This window comes from Eptatretus burgeri, chromosome 13 (genome assembly GCF_056783735.1).
Source record: "Eptatretus burgeri isolate ZD-2024b chromosome 13, Ebu_testis_v1, whole genome shotgun sequence".
NCBI lineage: Eukaryota > Metazoa > Chordata > Myxini > Myxiniformes > Myxinidae > Eptatretus > Eptatretus burgeri.
This window is the reverse complement of record NC_140973.1, coordinates 78688524-78710595: the sequence shown is the minus strand read 5'-3', so window position 1 is coordinate 78710595 and position 22072 is coordinate 78688524. Positions and strand designations below refer to the sequence as shown.

The 22072-nt window shown below is 45.4% G+C and overlaps 1 protein-coding gene across 9 annotated transcripts in view; it reads right to left on the bottom strand.

The window, feature by feature from the left end:
• The window catches only part of LOC147014873 (zinc finger protein 148-like), a 74514-nt gene extending 54576 nt beyond the window's left edge, over window positions 1–19938 (bottom strand). For 4 of the 9 annotated variants that reach the window (XM_085853278.1, XM_085853285.1, XM_085853287.1 and 1 more), the window contains exons 1-2: window positions 10932–11076; window positions 7244–7319 (exon numbers count right to left, since the gene is read on the bottom strand). The gene's annotated coding sequence lies outside the window, so the exon portion shown is untranslated. Of the gene's footprint in view, window positions 1–4847; window positions 5034–7243; window positions 7320–10808; window positions 11078–19876 lie in introns of those variants that run through there. The other 5 variants (XM_085853282.1, XM_085853281.1, XM_085853286.1 and 2 more) reach the window with 5 other exon arrangements.
• Window positions 19939–22072: the final 2134 nt, after the last annotated feature.

The window sequence follows — 22072 nt, the reverse complement described above, 5'->3', positions numbered from 1 at the left end:
GCCCAAAGAAATAAAATGCCAATTTGTTTATACAAAAAAGAAAAAACCTGCTCCCTTTTGCAATATCATCATAGGCTCCAACCCCACACTAAACCCAACATGTCCCCTCTATTTATCCTCTCCACAAATGACCACACACAATTCATGACTAAGTAGCTGCCCATCCCTGATCCAACACAGACATTTCTGCTGCACTTTATCTCTGGGAGTGTCTGGTGGATGCTGTTGGATATTTGAGTTCTGCTTGTCTTTTCGCATGAAGAGGGACTGAGACAACGACAAGGGACTGAGACGACGACGACAAGGGACTGAGACAACGACGACAAGGGACTGAGACGACGACGACGACGACGAGGGACAGACAATGACGACGACGACGACGACGAGGGACAGACGATGACGACGGACTGAGACGACGAGGGACTGAGACGACGTGGGACTGAGACGACGAGGGACTGAGACAACGAGGGACTGAGACAACGAGGGACTGAGACAACGAGGGACTGAGACAACGAGGGACTGAGACAACGAGGGACTGAGACGACGACGACGATGACTGAAGTATCTAAGATTCATGGTAGAGCTTGAATGTACACATGACATACAGAACTTGGACATGAGAAGACTTCAGTGTAATTGTATACAAATTGGAACACACCATGAAATGATGGACAAACCGGAACAGTCTATATAATACTCTTCTACAGCATTTGAATCTGGGATCCCAAAATCAGAAACCGTGTACTTCGATGGAAACACAAACACAAGCCAATCCACAGTGGTATAACCCTACATGTCAATTTGGTACACACCTGTTTTACGTTTAAGTTGCAATGGAAGTTCAACTCATCTGGTTATTTTAAAAAGTAACATTCTAAATCCCGAGCTAAAGCAAATACAAGACACCCAACGTCTTTGTCTTGCGAATGCAACAGTATGTACGTCGTACCATCTCCAAAATAAGCATGCGACGACGACGACGATGAGGGGGTATTTCAGGTCTGGACGTTGAGCAAACAATGGCCAAAGACGAATGTTCAAATGTCGTGGAGTTTAATGCCACATGGTGCAAACAACTACAGACCGTGTTGCCTCAGAAAAGCAAAAACAGAGCTCGGAACGTCGTCGTCGTCAGGATGTTTGGAATGGTGGTCAAATCGTGGTGTCTTCCATTCAGAAGCTCGAGGTTTGGCGCTGAGAAATCGGGTCTATCTTTGGAACAACAGCTGTTGCTTCCCACATTAAAATACTGATCAAAATGTGGGGTTCTCTTTCATCGGAACACTGAACATGAATAATAATTTCAAACTGTCAGAATCCCACTTCGTACCAACACCCCCCCCCCACCCTCCCACCCTTACACCCAAATAAAATCAATAAAATGAGTACAATGATCAAAAGTGAAAACAAACAATGCTTTGTAAACTTTACAGGGAGATAAAAGTGCAGAAATTTAAAAGAACAAGAGGGTTCCGTCTATATAGGGAATTACGTGTTTATATTCAAGTTCAGCGATTCAACATTTTGTGAAGTACGGTACCATGAAACGTGATTATCCATAATTTTGAAAACTTAAACCCAACAACACATAACCAAGCATAACAACAGGAAAACCACATCCCCACATTTCACAACTTCCACAACTAACTTTGTGCACTCAACAACAAATAACAATGAATCTCGAACAAAACACAACCACAAATCCTCTTTCCCTGCTGCCCACCCCGCCACCTCCTCACTCACAAACCCGACTTAAGAAACGATTTCTTGAACAAAAATAAATGTCTTCTACACCACCTTATTTAGCACATCCAAGTACTGCAAAACTGGAGGATTTTGGAAACCGTAACAAGGCAATTTGTGTTTTACAGTGTTCAAGTGTATAATTCAATTAAAAGTAAAATAAAGATTCTAAAGTTTATAAAAAAAAAAATTTTTTAATCATTCTGGAAGCTTACAATGGTTACACAAGGAAATTTGATGCAGGAGGAGGCCATTCGGACCATCATGCCTACGCCACATCAAAATCATATCAGATCAATTTCTATATTTAAAAAAAAAGTTAAACGGTTTTTTTTTGTGCGTTTTCTTTTGTAGGGAAGTTTTTTTCTTTCTTTCTGGGGGGGGGGGGAGGGAGCGGGGAAGGGGGAGGGAGTGGGGTGGGGTGGGCAAAGGCGAAGGCGATTTTTTGGGGTGAGAAACACATCAACCACACACCATCCCTTCACGAAACCCCCACAAACGCACAAAATCATCCATCACTGCTCAAACTACCTAAAAGTCATCAACATCTCTATACCCCTCTATCTCCATAACTTCCATGTACCAATCTACTTCAAATTTAAACTTATCTACTTTTTCTGCTGCCCTACCTTTCCAGGGAGACCATTCCATGCATTAACTACTCTCCGAGTAAAAGTCCCCTGCCTTGCTACCATCTTAACTCTCTTCTTTACTCTCAGGCTATGGCCCCTGGTCCTGTCACTGTCTGCTTTGTTGAATAATTCATCTTCACTTATTTTATCTTCACCTTTCATTATCTTAAACATCTCCATCATATCTCCTCGTAACCACCTTATTTCTCGTGAATAAAGCCCTGTCTCCTTCAGCAGCTAATCATAGCTGAGTCTAGCTCGGCCCGGAATCAATTTAATTGCCCTTCGCTGTACTCTATATGGCAGTTCTGTCCTTCCTGAGTTGCGGCAAACAAAACTGCACACAATATTCAAGATTAGGCCTCACTAAATTCCCATATATAGTGTTAAAACCACCTCTTTTGATTTATAATTCCCCCCCCCCCTCCCTGTGAATAAAACCTAAAACCCTGTACTGTTTTCTGTCCACATATCTGCCTGGCACTGTGCTGTCTGCTTACACCCAGTCCCTGTATCTATTACCATCACCAGATCCTTCTATGTGACACGCTCCAAAATTGCGCCTTGCATCATATAATCTCTATTTTCATTATTCTTCCCCATCCCCAACACCTTACACTTGTTTTACCCATCCCCAGCACCCAGTAAAAGTACGTTCCTGTCGTATTTTGTGACGAGCATAAAAAACGAATCTTCAGCTTGAGGTCTCAGCATGCAGTCTCAGTGTTCATGACAATAGAGTACAGTGCATTACAACTCTGTTCTGTCAGACTACTTCCTTGAATGCTTTGAATCGAGCAAATAAATTGGGAGGTATAAAATAAGGTGTCAGAAAAAGACACTGCATCAAGAGCAGTGTAAAAGGCACTGATGTTGGTGCAGTGTCTCTTACACCACCATATTTAACACATTACATCAGTTATTCATGCCTGTTGTTTGTATATTTTATGATGTCGTTAAAAACAGTATGTTTCCTGGTTGGAATGGTTTTAAATTTCGTTTGACTTCCAGACAGACAGACAGACAGATGAAAAAAACATTATATCACTCCTCTCTGCGCATGTGTGATCGTGTCAAATTCAGAGCTAAGATACTGCTAAACTGCAGGTTCATTTTCCGATTAGTGTTCAAAATATAACATTCAATTGAAATTAAGTTGTTCTTCGATCATAAAGTGACGTTTGTGGACAGACAGACGTGAACTCATTGCTTAACCTTGCTTTTTGCTTTGTATGCACACGGTAATTAATTCATCATTGTATTTGTATGCACTCCATCATTCTCGTTACACCAATTAATTCACCACAACACCACTGAAGGTGCAGGAAATTTAGGAGAGGTAAAGCGACTTGCAGGCCACACTGTACAGTCACGCCTATTCCTAAAACATTCGATGATAATTTAAACGATGACTTCTATATTGCATCGTAACAGTTATTCCCAAAACATTAAATTATCATTAAAACAACCTCGAATTATAAGTGTCATTCATTCTTAACTCATCCAGTCCCAAACTTTCCTTCCTCTTCTCCACTCTTCTCCTTCCTCCACTCTCCATCAAATCTCACTTAAACGGAAATTTTGAAATCCCACATACTTCCAAACAGCAGACTCTCATTCTGCTTTTGATACTCCCCATGTCTTTTGATTCGCATGATTGGCAGAGCCAGGATGGGAGTGAGGGACAATCGGAGTTGCTGGGGGCATGGCAAAGTAATAAAGGATGCACACTGGGGCACTGAGTCAGAAAGCAGTCGGAGTTGGAGTCGGGCATAGTCTCTCTGAAGTCCGAGCACTCATGGGCTCTGTCTGTCTATCTGTGTGTCTCTCTCTCTCTCTCTCTCTCTCTCTCTCTCTCTCCAACTGACCCGTGTCTCCCCGATTCCTGTGCTACCTACATTGGAACCCGTGTACACGCCGGTATCCTTTAAGACCTTGCCTGGCCACCCATGGTGAGAAAATATGGTTGTGGGCTCGTGGCAACCGAGTTTTATATTCCTGTAGTTAAGTGTTCATTTCTCTTCATTCATCACTTCAGTCTACCTGTCATCCCATGATTCTCTGTTGTTGTCATCCTGCGTATTTCAAATAAACCTTTATGTCTTCAGAGAACGAGTTGCCCGATTCCCCCTTTCTCACGTGCGCGAACCAATTTGGCATTTGCCAAATCGCTGAGGGAGATATAAATTGGTAAAGCAAACTCATAATACAGATCTCATTCTTGTGGCATTGATTGGTGGGATACAGATCTCGTCTGAGAGAAGCTAGGTTTTCCACACTCAAACGTGGTTTCATTTAATTCAGCCATTTGCGAAACACTGCTTCAGCAAGGAAAGTCTGCGTTGAAGGTACCCATCGACACGACAATGGTGTCAAGAGTGGGATTTTGGAGCGACTCTCCCCAAGAAAAATGTAGAATGTTTTGAATGTAAAGCATGTTTGGTAATATTAAATTAAAAAAGATAATTTTACCAGATTTTGGCATGCGTGGGGAAAATACAATATGGCGGTCAAGTGAGGCAAAATGGCAGCGGTCCAAGTGATGGCGGATGATGGCGTGCACATGGGCAAATGCGAGACTGAGGTGGAGCTTTGCAGAGAGGACACGAGATGTGGAACCTCTCCCACTCCAAGCACCACTAGAAACTTCTCCCCTTCCTAGAGATCAGAGGATGTGGCACAGGAGATGATGATGATGTGGGCACAGTCCATGATGGCACAATGGGAAACAGCATTGGAAGAATACAAAGCACAAATGGAAAGTAAATTGGAGGCAGAATTGCAAAAGGATTTCAGAATGACTTTGGGGCAAAATTTCAAAAAGGAGAGAAGATAAATTTACTAATTGTGGAGAGATCATTGTTGAGGATTAAGCAAGGTTTAGGCGAAGAAAGGCCCTCAATCTGGTTTACAGCGTCTCAGCCGTTCGGCCAGCACGGCCGCTGTTACATCGTAACACCTAGGATACTTTCGTAATGCAACAGCAGTTGCGCCAGCCAATGCAAAACTTTCAAAATAACATATGAATGCTAACAAGGCCTTTTGCGCATGCGCTGTGTGAGTTTCTAGTGATTTGCTTCTGCTCTCAGTTTCCGCAGGTGAATCGGGCTCTCGGGGAGAGTGAAAGTTGCAGAACTTCGCCAAGGCTTGCCCTCCACCCTTTTCTCAAGTAGTAATTGGGAGGGGATTCACCCAGCCAGAGTGGGAAAAGACCCCTCATGGCCATGTGAAAGCCAAAAAGCTATGTTGGTGACATAGCATGTGAGCTGTTTGGTATTGAAGGGGGCAAGATGGATAAGGAGCTTGCAACTTCCCTCATGTTTAGATGTTGTTGCACTGTGGGACACCACACACTGCAACACCCCACAACCTCATTGGAGGACCTCCTGGTTGCCAAATCAAGACCACACCTTGCAGCTGGAAGTGAAGCCAAAGATTTGCAGGAATGAAAATGTTTTTATTGTTTAATTGCTCCACTCAGTCACCTGCCACTTCATACGTGCTCTGGAGGGCATAAAGCCCATGAAATTGATTAGGGTAGATTTTAAATTGGGGTTTGGCTCAGCCGACCAGCTGGAGCAGGTGTAAACCATTGGGGGACGAGGTCAATTAGATGGGATTTATGTTTGTATATGTTAAATTATTTACAAGGTAAGCCTGGTTTTTTGTTTTGTTTGTTTGGTGCAATCTCTCTCCACCCTACGAGCACTTGATGAACGCATGAAGAGGGAGGGGGTTGAAATTGCCCACTTTGTGGAGCCTGGTGTTGGCTCAGTGGTTAGGGTAGCGGTTTGGGATCCAAGCGTCGAGTTCATTGACCACTGAATTAATACACACCAGGGGGTTGACTCAGCCTGTCATCCTTCTAAGGTCAGCAAATTGAGTACCAGCTTGCTGGGATATTTGAGCCATTCAAGGTCAGAAAATCATCTAAGGCAGCGGGTAGATGAGGCACGAATCAGCGACTGCTAATATACTTGCAGAACGGTATGAAGTGCACTCCGCCTTGGGGGGAGACCGGTTCAAGCGAACACCACGATCTACAATAGGACTGGCAACCACTGTAGATTATTTCTGCCATCGAGGCAAAATGCCCGAGTACGCTCGATCAGATGATGATGTGGACAGTTGGGAAATTTGATGATTCGTTGATTATGAATTTTTGAAACTCAGGGGGTAGAGCGTTGAGCTTAGATAAGGTAAGGTAGATGCAGTTTCACCTTCCACAACACCTCCTGATTTAATGAGCAAGAAAATTAGAGTGTGAATGCTTAAGTGTTCAGGCTTGGATCTTGGCCCCATCGAGTGACCTCGTCAGGAGACTAAGGGACAAAGGGGGAGGCCGTTACGTCAAAAGGGGTTACGAATAGGGGAGAATGTTAAGTTAGCATTGTCCATATGTTCTGCAACCTTTTCTGAAACCAGGGAACTATTTGAGTGACGTCCTGTTCCTATGCATGTCGTGAGAGGCGGTAGAGTCGATATAGAGATTAGACAGGAAAGTGTAATTTGTATGGGTCCTCTCTGTAAACCAGGCAAGGTAATAAGGGGTGGGAACAGAATGGATTAGGCTGTGTCCCCTGGATGTCTTTGAAAGCCTCCCCACAGCCTGCGATGGCTCAAGGGGTGCCGCAACGCCAGCCGACTCACGTGATGTCACCGCAGCGGCAACTGCGTGCTGCATGATTGGCAGAGCCAGACTGGGAGCGAGGAAATAAAAGGGGCTGCACGTCAGAATTCAGTTGGAGCCAGTCGGAGGCATATTCCTGTAGTTGTGTGCATTTATTTATTTTTCTTTATTCATGGTTTCAAACTATCAAGCGCCCCAGGACTCTCCATCTTTGTGATCCTGTGCGTTTCAAACAAACCTTTATTTCTTAAGAGACGTGTCGCCCGATTCTCGCCTTCTCACACCTGTGAGCCGTTTCAGCATTTGGTGAATTCCTGGGGGAGGGTGGGGGGGGATATAAATTGGCAAAGTGAACTCGTTTTAAGAGACAGGCAGGGAAACAAATCCCATCCACGGGAAGCTGAGTTTTCTGCTCTGACATTGTTTCATTCAATTTGGCCATTCACAAAGCACATCGCTTCAGCGCAGCGGGTCCGTGTTCGCATACCTGTTGAGGCAACAATATTGTCACACATTCATAACTCTCATCACACATTCTATTACATTACAATCCTGTACATTAAATCATACACACCTTACCTTGAAGATAACTTATCCAGTACCCCTCACATCCACCCCACTTACCACAAAATTGGAACTATTATTCAGATACTGGAACTGTCATTTTCCATGTACTGTCCCCTCGCAACCACTAAACATGCTTTATTAATGGATTTATATGAATGTTTCAGTACCTCCACCACCAAAGGTGGAAGGAGGTTATGTTTTCACCACTGTCTGAGTTTGTGTGCAGCATATCTCAAAAAGTTGTGGATGGATTCGGATGAAATTTGGTGGGCAGGTTGGGCGTGTGGCAAGGACGAATTGATTAGCTTTTGGGTGAAGATTCGGATCTGGATACGATAATTATTTAATTTTTCAGGTGATTCTTCACCATTGAGAGAGAGGGCCAAAAACGATTTCGTACTGTATAGCATGATATTTCAAAAATGTATTGGGCGCGATATGTTATCGTGGATCAGGCAGTACGTGGCGGAGGTATATGCTCTACCGAGTGCTCTTCTAGTTTATGATGTTTTTACAATTCATATTGTATTCCACTAACTATGTTTGATGTCATTTCATGAGCTCAAAGAAAACTTGTTTTAATCTGATAACAGCTCCCTGTGTTGGCAAATGTCTGACTAGGTGTTTTAATCTGGTGATAAGTTCAATGCTGCGTGTGGTTGTTCTCATGGTCCTAATTATGTCACATGCAAGTTCTGAACCATCAGATCAGATCAAGCGGTTCCATGAACCATGCTGGTACTGTTGAAGCAGTTTCTATGGCTACGGTTTCAATCCTGGACGGGTTGCCTCTCCGACACAGGAAGTCAGGGCAGGAATTTGCAATTTGACCAGTGTTAAGGCTCGTCTTCAATCGATCCCCTACTCTTCGCGAAGGACACCATGGGATCTTTAACGTCCACCAGCTAATGCCGGTAAGACAGGACATCCAGTTTAACGTCCATTCAAGTGATGGCGCACGCATTGATGAATCATCCTGCCTGTGAAACACCGAGATGACAGTTTATAGCAGGATCGAGATTTCAACCCAGAATAGACAGCTTAGAGCCCAGTGTGAATACCTCTAGAGCTAGGCCATCCTTCCAGCCTAACTGCACCATACAAGAGCTCTTTCGGAACGTTGCTCTCCAAGAATTGTACAGAATCTCGTAAAAGAATCTCGTTTATCAAACAAATTTCCGTAAAAACTATTACTATCGGTAGAAGATTTGTTATTCTCATAAACTGAAGTGCGAGTTCAACTTTTCCTGTTTGCATTCATGCTATCTTGGATAGATATCAGCATGAAGTTCATCAAACACAAACCTATCATTAATTGCCACCAAATCTTCAATGAATCGAAAGATATTTCTACACCAAATCTCACACACACACACACACACACACACACACACAGACACACACACACACACACACACACACACACACACACACACACACACACACACACACACACACACACACACACACACACACACACACACACACACTCTGGGTGTCTGCTCTGTCTCTCTCTGCTTTTCCGAGCAATCGATACACAACTACACCAAAGTGCTCTTGTTCGCCTTAGCGCCTGCTTCCCAGCAGTCAGTGGAGCCGTGCTGGGATAACCTCATTGTTATGTAGAGCCGCAGCCGGTGCTGCAGCCAGGCAACTCTGGCTAACGCACACCATATGTTCAAGACTACCATTAACTGCACAGGAAGGGAGTCTATTTCCTAGAGTTAGTAGCTTGACCACCGGCCATCCCCAAAGCAAAATAGAGTGTCAGCGCGGATCATAACATGGCAATGTCATCAGCAGCTTCGTTTTGGACAATTTATAAGGAGTTGGAGGAGAATATATATACATATATATATATATATATACACTTCATATTTATGGAGTGCTCGGGATAAATCGGTTTAAAAAGAGAGCATAAGTATCATGGGTTTGCTGTAAATGGGCATTTCCCAGAAGTGCAGTGTAGTTTCCCCCTCCCACCCCAACTACAAGGACAAAAGCACAAAGACAGCACATTTATGAGAGAGATTCCACTGTAGGACGAGTCTGCACAGGTCCTGAATACAACAGAGGAGAGAGAGAGAGAGAGAGAGAAAGAAAGAAACACTGGAACCTTTGAATAAAAGCCCCGTCCAGGACGCTCTCCTCCCTCTCCGTCACACGACTGACATTTGGCAATGGGGATCAAATGGCCGGGGTGGAATCAATCGCACGCTGCACTCCCAGTGTGCTATTTTAATGGGCGTGAATCATACGTCGCGAACACACAGACATCCGTAAATAACCCAACACGAGCAAACACACAACTTGCAACAGAAATTGGTTACCGCAGTCGAGTCCTCGGGCAGGATGTGACGTTGCACGAGTTTTGATTGAAAGGCGTTAATACGAGGATTTATCAGAGTCGCAGTCTCCTCCACGACCTCCTCCCAGCTTACAACCCCTTCCCCACGTCGTGCAACCCCTTCCCCACGTCGTGCAACCCCTTCCCCACGTCGTGCAACCCCTTCCCCACGTCGTGCAATCCCCTCCCCACGTCGTGCAACCCCCTCCCCACGTCGTGCAACCCCCTCCCAACGTCGTGCAACCCCCTCCCCACGTCGTGCAACCCTCCCCACGTCGTGCAATCCCCTCCCCACGTCGTGCAACCCCTCCCAACGTCGTGCAACCCCCTCCCCACGTCGTGCAACCCCTCCCCACGTCGTGCAACCCCCTCCCCACGTCGTGCAATCCCCTCCCAACGTCGTGCAACCCCCTCCCCACGTCGTGCAACCCCCTCCCCACCAATGAAATTATCACTGTGGTTCAGCTGGGAGCACCACACAATCCCCACCCATCATTATGATCGTCAGGTCTGCTGGTGGCTCCGTGCACCACAACCAACACAACGAGCCTTCCCTTTAACTTTCCGTCGGGCAGGATCAATTTGACCCCCCCCCCCCTTGTAGCCGCGTCAACTGCGTGCAAGACTGTCGCTCGATTCAACGAACTATTATCACAAGCACGAGCAGTACGTTTCCCCGCACCGATTTACTCGACTGGGCCACACAAAAGTCTCTCCACGAGAATCGCATTCCCGGTGTGAGCGACGACGGGCCTAGTCACAGACACGCGGCTCGACTAGCGTAAGCCGAGAAAAACGAGCACCGCGAGCGCCGAACGAGCGCTATCCGAGGCCGGTACTTGGCGCACTGCGGGAGTAGGCCTCGGAGGGCCGAGTACACGGCATTTACCGTTCCTGTTACGACGTGAGAATCGTGACGGCGCCGGCACGGGGAATTCGGCACAAATAGCGGGAAGAAGAGGAAAAAAACGACGACTTGTGAGGAGAATGATGAACGCAGAACGGGACCCACCGACAATGACGTCAAGACGCTGCGCCTCATACAAAGCACGATGGGAACTTTGGGCACAGACAAAGCGTACAGTACTTGTTCGCGCCGTCTTTTTTCCGCCGCCTCCTCTTCTTCTTCTTCTTCTTCATTACAATCATCTTCTTCTTCTTCTTCTTCTTCTTCTTCTTCTTCATCAACATCAACATCAACATCAACATCAACATCAACATCAACATCAACATCAACATCAACATCATCATCATCATCATCCTTTTCTACTACTTTTCTTTCTTTCTGCGACTGCTTCCCTTTTGTTCCCTCCTTTTCTTCTTCTTCTCCCAATTCATATTCTTACAGATTCGCTTCTACTTTATTCTTTCAACAAGGAATAACAGCCGAGGAACTTTGGCGCAGAAGGAGGCCATTCGGGCCACCTTGCCTGCACCACACCAACACCAAATTATACAATCATTGATCCATATTAAATGGACTGAGCCATCGAAAAGTCCTGGAAACATCCCGAAACGGCCATAACTTCCAGGTACAGATACCTAATTCTAATTTTAACTTATCTCCTGTTTCTGCTGCCACTACCTTTCCAGGGAGACCATTCCATACATTAACCACTCTCAGTGAAAGTCCCCTACCTTACTTACTACCATCTTAAGTCTCCTCTTATTAACTCTCAAGCTATGGCCCCTGGTCATACTATGGCCCCTGGTCCTATTCACTCTGTTGAATAATTCATCTTCACTTTTGTTTTTATCTCTACCTTTCATAATCTCAAACATCTCCATCATATCTCCTCGTAACCGCCTCCTTTCTGGTGTATAAAGCCCTGTCTCCTTCAGCATCTCCACATAGCTGAGTCTACCTTGGCCCAGAATCAATCTAGTATGAGGAGAAGAGGAGATTTGGGACCATACTCTGTGCAGAGCGTTGATGCTGCCGAAACAGTCTCCTTGGCTATTGGACACAATCCCGGACGAGTCGCCACTCCGACACAGGATACCAGCAAGCTGGCACTCATTTTGCCGATCTCGGAAGGATGACAAGCTGAGTCAACCCCACCTGGTATTAATTCAACAGCCGAGCGGACCCTAGGATTAAGCCAACACCAGGCATCTAGTAGCCATGCGCTGGACCCTCTCGATGACATCTGTGTCCTTCCTGAGTTGTGGTGACCAAAACTGCACACAGTATTCTCGATGTGTCCCTCACTAAGTTCCTGTACAATGTGAACACCAACTCTTTACCTCCGCCACCGAAGGTGAAGGAGAGTGTTTTCACCCCCTTTCTATCTGTTTGTCTGTCTGTGTGCAGGATTTGTCAAAAAATTGTGGACGGATTCGGATGAAACTTGGTGGACATGTTGGGTGTGTGACGAGGAAGAATTGATTCAATTCTGGTGAAGATCCGAATCCGAATTCAGATCTGGATACAAGAATTATTGGGCCCAATATGTTGTCATGGATCAGGCATTACGTGGCGGAGGTATGCGCTCTACTGAGTGCCCTTCTCGTTACTTGATGTAATCCGTCCCAAAATGCTCAGTGTACGTGCGTACCTCTCGGCTATCCTGCCGTGATGTGGTGATTCATTGCTTTGTAACAATTGAAAAGATTTTTTACTCATTGTAATCATCTAATTTATTTTTATTCCTAACTCCGGAAATGTCTCCATGTCGAACCGCGCCACAGTATCACCATCGAAGCTTGAAGAGCACTCGTGAAGTAGCTTAAACACTCGAGCGTTTAATTTATTTAACGAAACGAAACGTTTAATTTTTTTTACATGCATCTAATAATGTATCTATGCCGAAGTGACGGGTCGTATAAAGAAAGAAGATCGTAGAAAAAGGGGAAATGTGGTGTAAAATAAAATTGCATATTTTCAGCGAGCGAGAACCGCCCGACGCATCGTCCAAGGCACCGCACGGCCAAACGCAGAGGAGTGGGCCATGAACATTGTTCAACTCGATTGATATTGTTGTGGTTGACGAAATTCGCAAACCACCATTCAGGTCCCTTAGGTGAGATATCTCTGTAAGTATATGTGTAGTTAGGCCCAAACGCGTTGTTTAGAGGGAATAAATGTCATTCATGCGGGCTGCGACCCTTTTAGATAGCCGTTTTTCTTTTACTATCTTTATTTTGGACCAGCCGCCATTACTACCACCACCAACCACGTCTCAACAGCCATCACACAACAACCACCAACCGCAACGCCGCTTCACAACAACAGCCACGACCTTTACCGTCACAACTCGCCCTCACAACCATCGCATCACCGTCATTCCCACGCCGCTTGTGGGCACCGATACTGGACTCGTGCAGGGCGCGCACCGAGCAGGGGTGCAAAAGTGCCGGGCTTTCCGAAGAAAACGGATCAAAAACGACTCACGCCCACTTCTGTTCCGTCCTATCGGCGAGCGTGGGGCGATTTGGCCCCGCCTCCAGGTGCGTTGGAGTATTATCGCTATATGCAAATTCATGGATCAAAAAGCATTCACGCCCACTTTTCCTCGGTCCAATGGGGAGCCAGTTAGAGGTGAAGGGTCGGAGGTAAAGGGTCGAAGGTGAAGGAGCGAGGCCACGGGGCATATAAGGGGCTGCGTTCGTCAGTCAAGCAGTTGAGTTTCGCAGTTCGCAGTCGGTGGAGTTGGGAAAAGAAGTAGTAGTAGTCAGTCGAGTAAGAGTACGGAGGGGAGAGAGTGAAGAGTTCGGAGCCAGTGAAGAGTTGGGACAAGTCAAGAGAGGAGACGGAGAGGGCGGTTGGACGGAGCTGTGGAGAGGTGGCGGCGTGGCGGCGGCAAAGACGGTCGAGGGGGTGCTCGTGTCGGAGTCGGAGAGCTGCGGAGGGAGAGGCCGGCGGTGCGACCGAGGTCGTGGTGGAGACGCTCGTCGCGGGACCCGAGACAGGGAGATATCCACCCCCCCCCCGAGCATCAACAACCCCCTCCTGTTTCCCCCCGCACTGAGATAGTGCGAGAAGGGGGTCCCGTTCCCACCCCATACCAGGCAGTCCCAGCGAGGCCCGCGGAGTCGGGGCGCCAGCGCCATTTTGCGGCTCATCACCAGACGGGTAGGCCCGACGCGGTCTCGGCCCCAGGCCCGCCTACCCCCCTCATCCTTGAGGGTGATCCTTTTCTTTTGCTTTGGGTATATGTGTTGTCGGCGCCGTCTGTGAAGTAAAACTGTATAAGTGTTGCCGTGTGCTCGGTAGTCGGTTAGATCTGCATTGTTGCATTTGCTTTTTGTGTAATATTGTGTTTCTTCTTCTTTTACATTTGCTTTTGGTGTAATTGTATATGTGTGCTTTCCGTTCATCGTGAAATAAATGTGCTTTATGTTGAACTGTTTTCCCGTTTCGCTTCGTCTTTTCCTTTATTGAATCTCCATCTTACTTCACGTAAAGGGTTGGTCGTGGGCTAAAACGCCCGATAATTAATCGAACCGTCGAGGCCGACGATAACACCGCTCGGTTATCCCGATAGTACGGAACGGGTCGCTTAAAGTGGCCCGTGTCCGAAGTCGACCTGCGGCGAGGTGCGATCGCCCGGTCTACCCTCCGTGTGGGTACTTAGGTAGGTCGAATTTGGCGAGCAACCCTATCCCACGCGGGGGCCGATTGGCACGATCGTGGTGAGGCCGAAAGGTCCACCCGTGACTGGTTCCCGGCGTTAGTCCGAGAGGGTCACGACGGGATTGTCCGTCCGGTGGGCGACGTGCCGCGATTCGAGTTACGTGGCCGTTCGCACGCCGGCGGGCGCGAATCCGCAACAATATATTCAGTGACAGTGTGACTATTGTAGAGTGCTCGCCAAGTGGTTTAAGCACTCAAACAAGCACTCCAACAAAACGGTTGATAAGGAACGGCTGGCTTGGCAAGCGATTGGTGATTCCCGATTGGTTATATAAACACCACGCACCCGGAGGAGCACAGAATGTGAGGCACTGTCCAAATTGGACAAATGAACACGTTTTTTACAGTCGGAACAACTGCTGAAGTCAGTAAAGAAGTTTAAATTTTGAAATTCGGCTCAGAACAAGAGATTTTCTTGGTTATGGCAAATGCAGAAATGAAATAAAGCCATGAATGCTGGCGTCTCCAGGCGTTTATAGGCATTGCAATGTATCTAGGAATTTGTAGGTATGATGATCAGGCATTTGATGATATGACTGAGGAAAGTGAAGACAAAAAAACTTTATCATTATGAAATCATTGCCGCCTGTTCCAAGTTGAGCAGGCCAAAAAAAATGGCAAATTTTCAAAAGACGTTTAATGAACGTCTTGCTAACACACGCCTAAGCCTTAAACGCTGACAAAATCATCTTTGTATATGCACAGCTAAATACCCGTTTAAACAGCTATTTATCAAGGTAGATAAACATCTGTTTAGCTGTGTGCATAAAAACAGCGAAACAGCTGTTTTGTTTTGCATGTTTAAGTTATGATTCATTCCTTTTAATCATTTGTTTTGTTCAGTGCACCATATAGGAGGATATCAAACCAGTTAACCTCAATGATCCCGCATTGGCCTTGCCATTCGACAAATTTTAGTGTGTGTGTTCCAGCAGCGGCAGCTTGTTGGCAAAGAAAAGAGAGGACAATTATTCGTCCGAGCAACAAATGGGTTTAATTGAGGTAATGAAGGTTGACCAATGGGCAAGGAACAGCAATTTAGGCTATAGTAGCCTTTTCTGTTCATAAACCTGAGTGCATTTGGACCACCAGGATTTACAATTGCTACGTGAGATCCATCTATAGCTCCGATAACCCCAGGAAATTGTGATATCGCCTGGAATCCCTCTGTTACAGCTGTCCTTTCTTCAGGAGTATCCAGAAAATGTACAATGTAAATTTTCTTAGCACAAATGCCTGCAGTGACACGATGAATCACTTTGCAACATGTGGCCTGTAAAACACCGCATATATCTCCAACATTCAATTGAAATGATGCACTTGCATAGAATTGCAGTTCCACGGACATCTGTTGGAGGAGATTCCGTGAATTGCTCCTTAGTGTAGGTTCATCCAGGTCATCTTGCACTGGATTCAGCATTCACCGAAACGATTCCTTCGAGGGTCTGCGACGCCAGACAAATTTGAAATCGTCATACTTCTCCAGACAAATTTGAAATCTTCTCTAGCCTCGAAGATTCTCAATGCACGTTAATGAACTTCCCTATCCTCTTTGGCCTCCTCTTGAGCAAATTGACTAACTCCTATTGCATCCATATTTAACGTCCCATGCAAACTACAAATTATAAGCCTATGCAAAGCTTGCTTCATGATCTCAAACACACTCTTAAACATGCCCTTGCTGACGTGTAAAAGTTCCTTTCTTATTTAAATGCTTGTCACTCGGTTTTGATTGTGTATTAGATAAACACTTTTCCGAAAGAGGCGGAAGGTGAAGAAACTTTGAACGGGTGATCATCCCACGATTAGCGATTCCACACTCATCTAACTTTTAAACGGCTTTTGTAAATTCAGCCTTACATGTTTACGACTTCTGAACATAGACTGTACATCGTCCATAAATGACACAAACCCACAAGCACTTCTCAAGTAATACTGACTGAGAAACACCAGCTCCCCCCAGGAAACGATCCTGCCCATGCAAGGTCACGTGATATCCCATTGTCCTTTTGGTCTCGTGAACCGCCGTGAGCAAAGCAAAGCTGCACCGATCAACTTTTATTTTCAGATATTTATTTATGGATAGTTTCTGATGTTTTCGTGATTCTTCCTGGGATATTGGCTTAGAGTTGCATCAGAATGCCAAATTCCAACTTTCCAGCCAACCTCAAACTACTGTTATGTTTGTGCGGAAGATGGAGGAATTTCATCATAAAGGTAGGATTGTATGGCATAGCATCTCGATGTAAATTAAGTAGGGAAAACTGTGAACTTAAGTTGTTATGTGTCACTACATGGGGGTTGTGCTGTGTTAACTAGGTAGGGTTTAAGGTTAGTTTCTCCAAGGAAGTGATTGCCTCTGTGACTTTTTCCTACGTTTTTGCATTTACAAAGCCAGAAATAAAAGAACCACATTTTTAAGAACAGCAACAATAACCGGCAGACCAAAAACCCCTCCTCCGAGGAATAATAACCGGCCGGCCATGCCTGCGAGGCTGATGATTGGTCGGGGTGACATCAGAGAAGGAGAAGGGGCTGGGGAAACAAGAGGGCGGTTGGAAGCAAACGCATAAGGCTCTGGTCCCTCTTGGCACGACGAAATAGCATCACGATTCTCGTTGTTCGTGCTGGGGTGAATTTGTTGGCATGCTGGAACAGGACGCCTGCCATTGTCTGATCGGCTGGGTTGTGAAGTTTGTACGCTTTGAGGAAAAGGAGAGAAGAAGAAGAGCACGTCTCTTGGTTTTATCTCGGAGCCTCGGCAATTGTCCCATTGTATGTTCAAGGAGAAAGGTGGCGCCCTTTGCTGTAATCGGGCCTGGTGTTGAGAGAGGAGCGGCGTTGGCAATTTCGATCATGAGAAGAAACTGCGTGGTGATTTGTGGGCCCCGGCGTTGGAGCCCGTCCACGCGAATTACGTCACATACGTGACCGCAGAGAGCGACTTGGCACCATTTTGGATGCGTTTTCCCACGCGGTGTCTACGCGGTTTCGAGGATCGCAAGGCTCCGAAAAGGTCATCTCTGGACACACAGCTAAGTGTCGGAACAAAGGGGGGGGTTCATTTTATTGTATCTGATCCCTTGTCTGTTTTTGTGACTTGAGTGGAGACATCTCAAATTCGGTTTTAGTTGACCTCACATTTCATTACCTCACGCTTGATTTATTTTCATGATCACTCGTTGATATTTCCATTATGAATCATTGAATTATTTTTTTATTAAACCATCATTTGTTAAATTTACTTGTGTCCGTCTAATCGTGGGTTCGAGGATAAACCCGTGTGCTCCGTTCTGCTACGTGCTCCGCCGCTTCCATCTTGCGTTTAAACATTTATATATTATATACCAAACATTTATATCAGTGAGTGGGTCAGTGGTTCGAAATTTTTTTTTTATATTTATACACTGGTGGGGCATGTTTGCAAACTGCAAGCAACTACTCAGGTGCATCCTACATGCGTACTAAATAAATGTAAGCTTTATATATTTGATGAAGTGGATTGTGGTTGCATTATTTCTGTAAACAGCGAGCTAACTCAAGTAAATCAAGATTTAGTGATTAGAATGAACTCGATTTAAACGTTTACAGCTGGAGTAATTTTTTTTTTCAATGAAAACATGTCAAAAGTTATAAAATAAAGAGGCAGAAGAGGCACTTGTTACCGTTGCCTAGCAACCAGTTCGATTGTCAGCTATATTTTATTTTTTTTGTGTGTAAATTCGACTTTTATTCGCAGATATTTTCATTTATGGACATTTTCCATTTGGTGTTTTGAAATTTTTTTTTCCCCCTGGGATATTGGCTTTGACTGACATCAGTTTGCAAAATTTCCACTTTCTACCCCACCGAGAAGGTAGTGAACATTGATATCAGTCAGCGTGTCGTTGAATGTTTCGAAATAGCTTTATACACATGAGATGTACATATAGAACATGCCATCGTGGGGTGGGGCAGGGGTAAATAAGAAAATGAAAATGAGGGAGAGAGAAGGGATAATGGTGGAGTGTGGGGAAAGGGGAGGGCATACGGGGGAATAATGAAAGAAGCGAGGATTGGGAAGTGCATGGAGAAAACGGAGGAGTATCGGTGGAATAGAAAAAGAAGGAATGGTTGAGGTTGCAGAGTGTGATGAGTGAGATGGGGGTGGAGAGGAGTGTGGAAAGAATTGCCAAAGTAGTGATGGTTGTGGAGTATGAGGGAATGGGGATAGAAGAAAAGTTTGCGCAGTGTGAGGAGAGACTTCCACTCGTTTTTCCCTCTGCACAACCGACCGCACTCCATTCCTCTCCTCCCATCCCGCTTCCCCCTCCCTCTCACCCTCCAACGCTCTTGGTACGACAGATGTGTTTGTGAGGTGTCGGCTCAGTTGTTGAATACAACATGAAGTGTGCCTGGGCTCACGGCAGCTCATTTGAAAGTTCAGAAGGTGGCTCGATCCATGACGTGTGAGCCCGTTTATACTGCGTTTGACCGCAAAGCCATTCACAAGGCGTGATGGGCCTGCTCCGCCACTCCATCTGCTGTTTTGTCTCCTGATTGTTTGTAAAACTAAAACGCCATTGATTCCCACCCGAGATTTCATGACAAAAAGCTCCTTTGACAACTCGGCCTGATGACGCCAATGGTATTTTCACTTACAAGACAACTGGTGTTTTAACGTCAGCAGATCGAACCATCTAAAGTACTGTATTATTCAACATTATCACTGTCACAATATAATTACTCCATCATATATCATGATTACACATCAAATTTGTGAAGTCAAACTCTGGATCATATGTCACTCTTCGGGCCATGACTTACTCCAACGGTTTAGTGAAGTCATCATCAGATTTTTTTGGGGGGATTGGGGGTGGGGAGGGGGTGTCATTCTTATTAGGCAACGATAGAGAAGGATTTCATAAACACCTGCCAAACTCTTTTCATGGTCAAGAAATAAGTTCACGCTGAGACATTTACATCAGATTCCGAGTTTGTGAAACAGAGGCCGAAACGAACTGCAAAGTTGATTTGTTGTTTGACAGTTTCATGACATTGAAATATCATCAAAATGCTCGTGTAGCTTTGCTGGAAACACTCCACTCTTGGTATGTGATGTGAGAGTTAATTATGATGTCACATTCCTGTGTTCCCCATTTAATACGGCATTTTCAAAATGATGTAATTCACCCCGGATTGCTCAGCGTGCATGCACAGAAACCCCAAGTAACGACTTCAATCAGGGTGCCCCGGACATATCTAATGCCTGCCAGATAAGGATTGTCGAATGAAACGACTTTAGAAACTTTTAAAGAAGCCGAAATAACTTGTAAGCATACCTGCGAGAAAGGGGTGTACCTCTGCACAAAGAAACAGTTGGAGAACCTCCTGATCAACTCATCCAAAGAGTTGATATGTTGCGTATTGCAAAAACTCCTTACGATTATGAGCCTGTGAAAGGACAAAGATGATATGAGTAGATGTTCTACCCAAACCTTCATGCTTCTTAACACTGATGGGAAGGTGGGACCTGTCGATGCACAGGGTAAGTTTAAAATGATGGATGATATTTACCATCAATCATGTTTGGGAAGGTGGGTGGGTGGGTGTGGGAGATGTATGAGCTGGAGGTGCCATTATATATATAGCTTGTCGTGGATCCGGGGTTCGAGGCATGCCACAAGGGAAAGTACTTGGATCCCTCCCGAACATCCGGTCCTGAGGCTGCCGGGCACAGGAAACTCCACACACCGGCAGATTACTAAACAACCACGAACACCAATTGTGACAGCCAATCCGGGCAGGGTTACACTACTTCGCATGACAACTTACCTGTGCACGGCCAGCTAATTGGGGTCAGTGCCCTCAGCGCACACTCAGATTACTGCCGAGCATTACAGTGAGTGTGCGCTGGCTGACAAAGCAAATTATTGTGGTAGAACGTCCCGTCTAACCTTACTTGTACACTGCATCGGACCAATAAAGGAAAAGACAACAGAGACATATTGGAATTAACAACTAACAATTAATTATTACAAACACACAAGCAAGCAATAATTTAAAAGCAAGAAAGCCAAAAGGCGCGTAAGAGCCGATTTAACAATAACACGTATTCTTCTTAAATCTTACTTAAACAAAAGACTTGGCCATCATTCACTCAGGGGCAATGAATAAAACAAGAATGACTTTAAAATAAAATAAAAATAATGAATGGAGAAAGGGAAAGCAGTCCTTCATTGTCTCCCTCACCTCGCACAAATATACAACAGGAGAACGTGGAGGAAAATGGATGGGGAAGATGGGCAGTCGCGATGGGGACATGCAGCCGCATCCCTGAGGTGCCCAGACCCAGTAAGCGAGTACTCTCTGGCATCCCAGATATGCGAGCTAGATGTACGACTCGCTCTCCTCTGCCTCAGATTCTTCCTCCTCGTGCCCCCGGTGATGAGGTGCCACCGTTCACCCTCCTCGTCCTTCGTGGCTGACAATATTGGGAGGGCAGGATGACGCTCGGAGAAGGAGTGTTCTTTTTCCACAGAAGCTCGACACCAACTGCTCTTAAAACATTCTATTCCTTTCGTTACCCTCACACATTTTTGTTCCTTCCTTCACGAGCATTTTCAGTCTTTTAGTCTTCTACTCAGGCGAGCTTATCCCGTTCATTTATTCTCTCTGCCTCCTTCAGCCTTCTGTGTCCGCCTTCTGCCCTCTCTTCTGCTTTTTGGATGGGAAGTTTCATAAACACCTCGATACAATTTTGATTTTGAGTTTCCACCAGTAAATTTTCATGAATACGAAGCTGCTCCCTCTCCGCATGTGAACTCATTCGCGGGGTTCAGCATTGTGGAAACATTCGCTGGTTCGGTAATATCTCAAAACAATCATGATTTTTTTTTTTGGAGTTTCCACCCAAACAAAACTGCTTTTTCTCTCTCCGCAAGTAAAACTCATTCGCAGTTTTGCCACTTACCGCTTGTGGAAACATTATACCCACCTTATGGTGGTGTCAGCTGCAGTAAGTTTTGTGCCCAAGGCATTCATGAACAGGCTGTCCATGCTTGACGTTCGGTTGATGGTGTCACAGGAATGTGGAATTTAATGGTTTATGGCTTGGCATTCGCCATTTCCGCATTGTCTGATTGCCTACGGGCTCCCTCCCGTGCGCAGCACAAGTTCCTCACCAGTTTTCAATAAACGAGATGAAGCCAGCTGAAAGTCTCAAAATAAACCTCACCAAAGTTAGACGTGATACGGTACATACATTGTGTTCTCCTATTCCATTTAGTAACTTGGTGAAAAGTTACTCCGGTTGCATGTTCATGTGCTTTATTATCCAACTACATAAAAATGCCTGTAGTATTTAACTATCTGTATTAAGACTGTCAGAAGTTGCTATGAAGTCGTAGTCTTAATTAGCCGCAAGACGGCAAGGATGAAGACAGCCTACTCAACACTTTACAGACTTTCAACCTGTTTTCAATGAATGTTCCTGAAGATCTGCAAAACAATGCAACCAAGGGCCTCACCACAAAAGG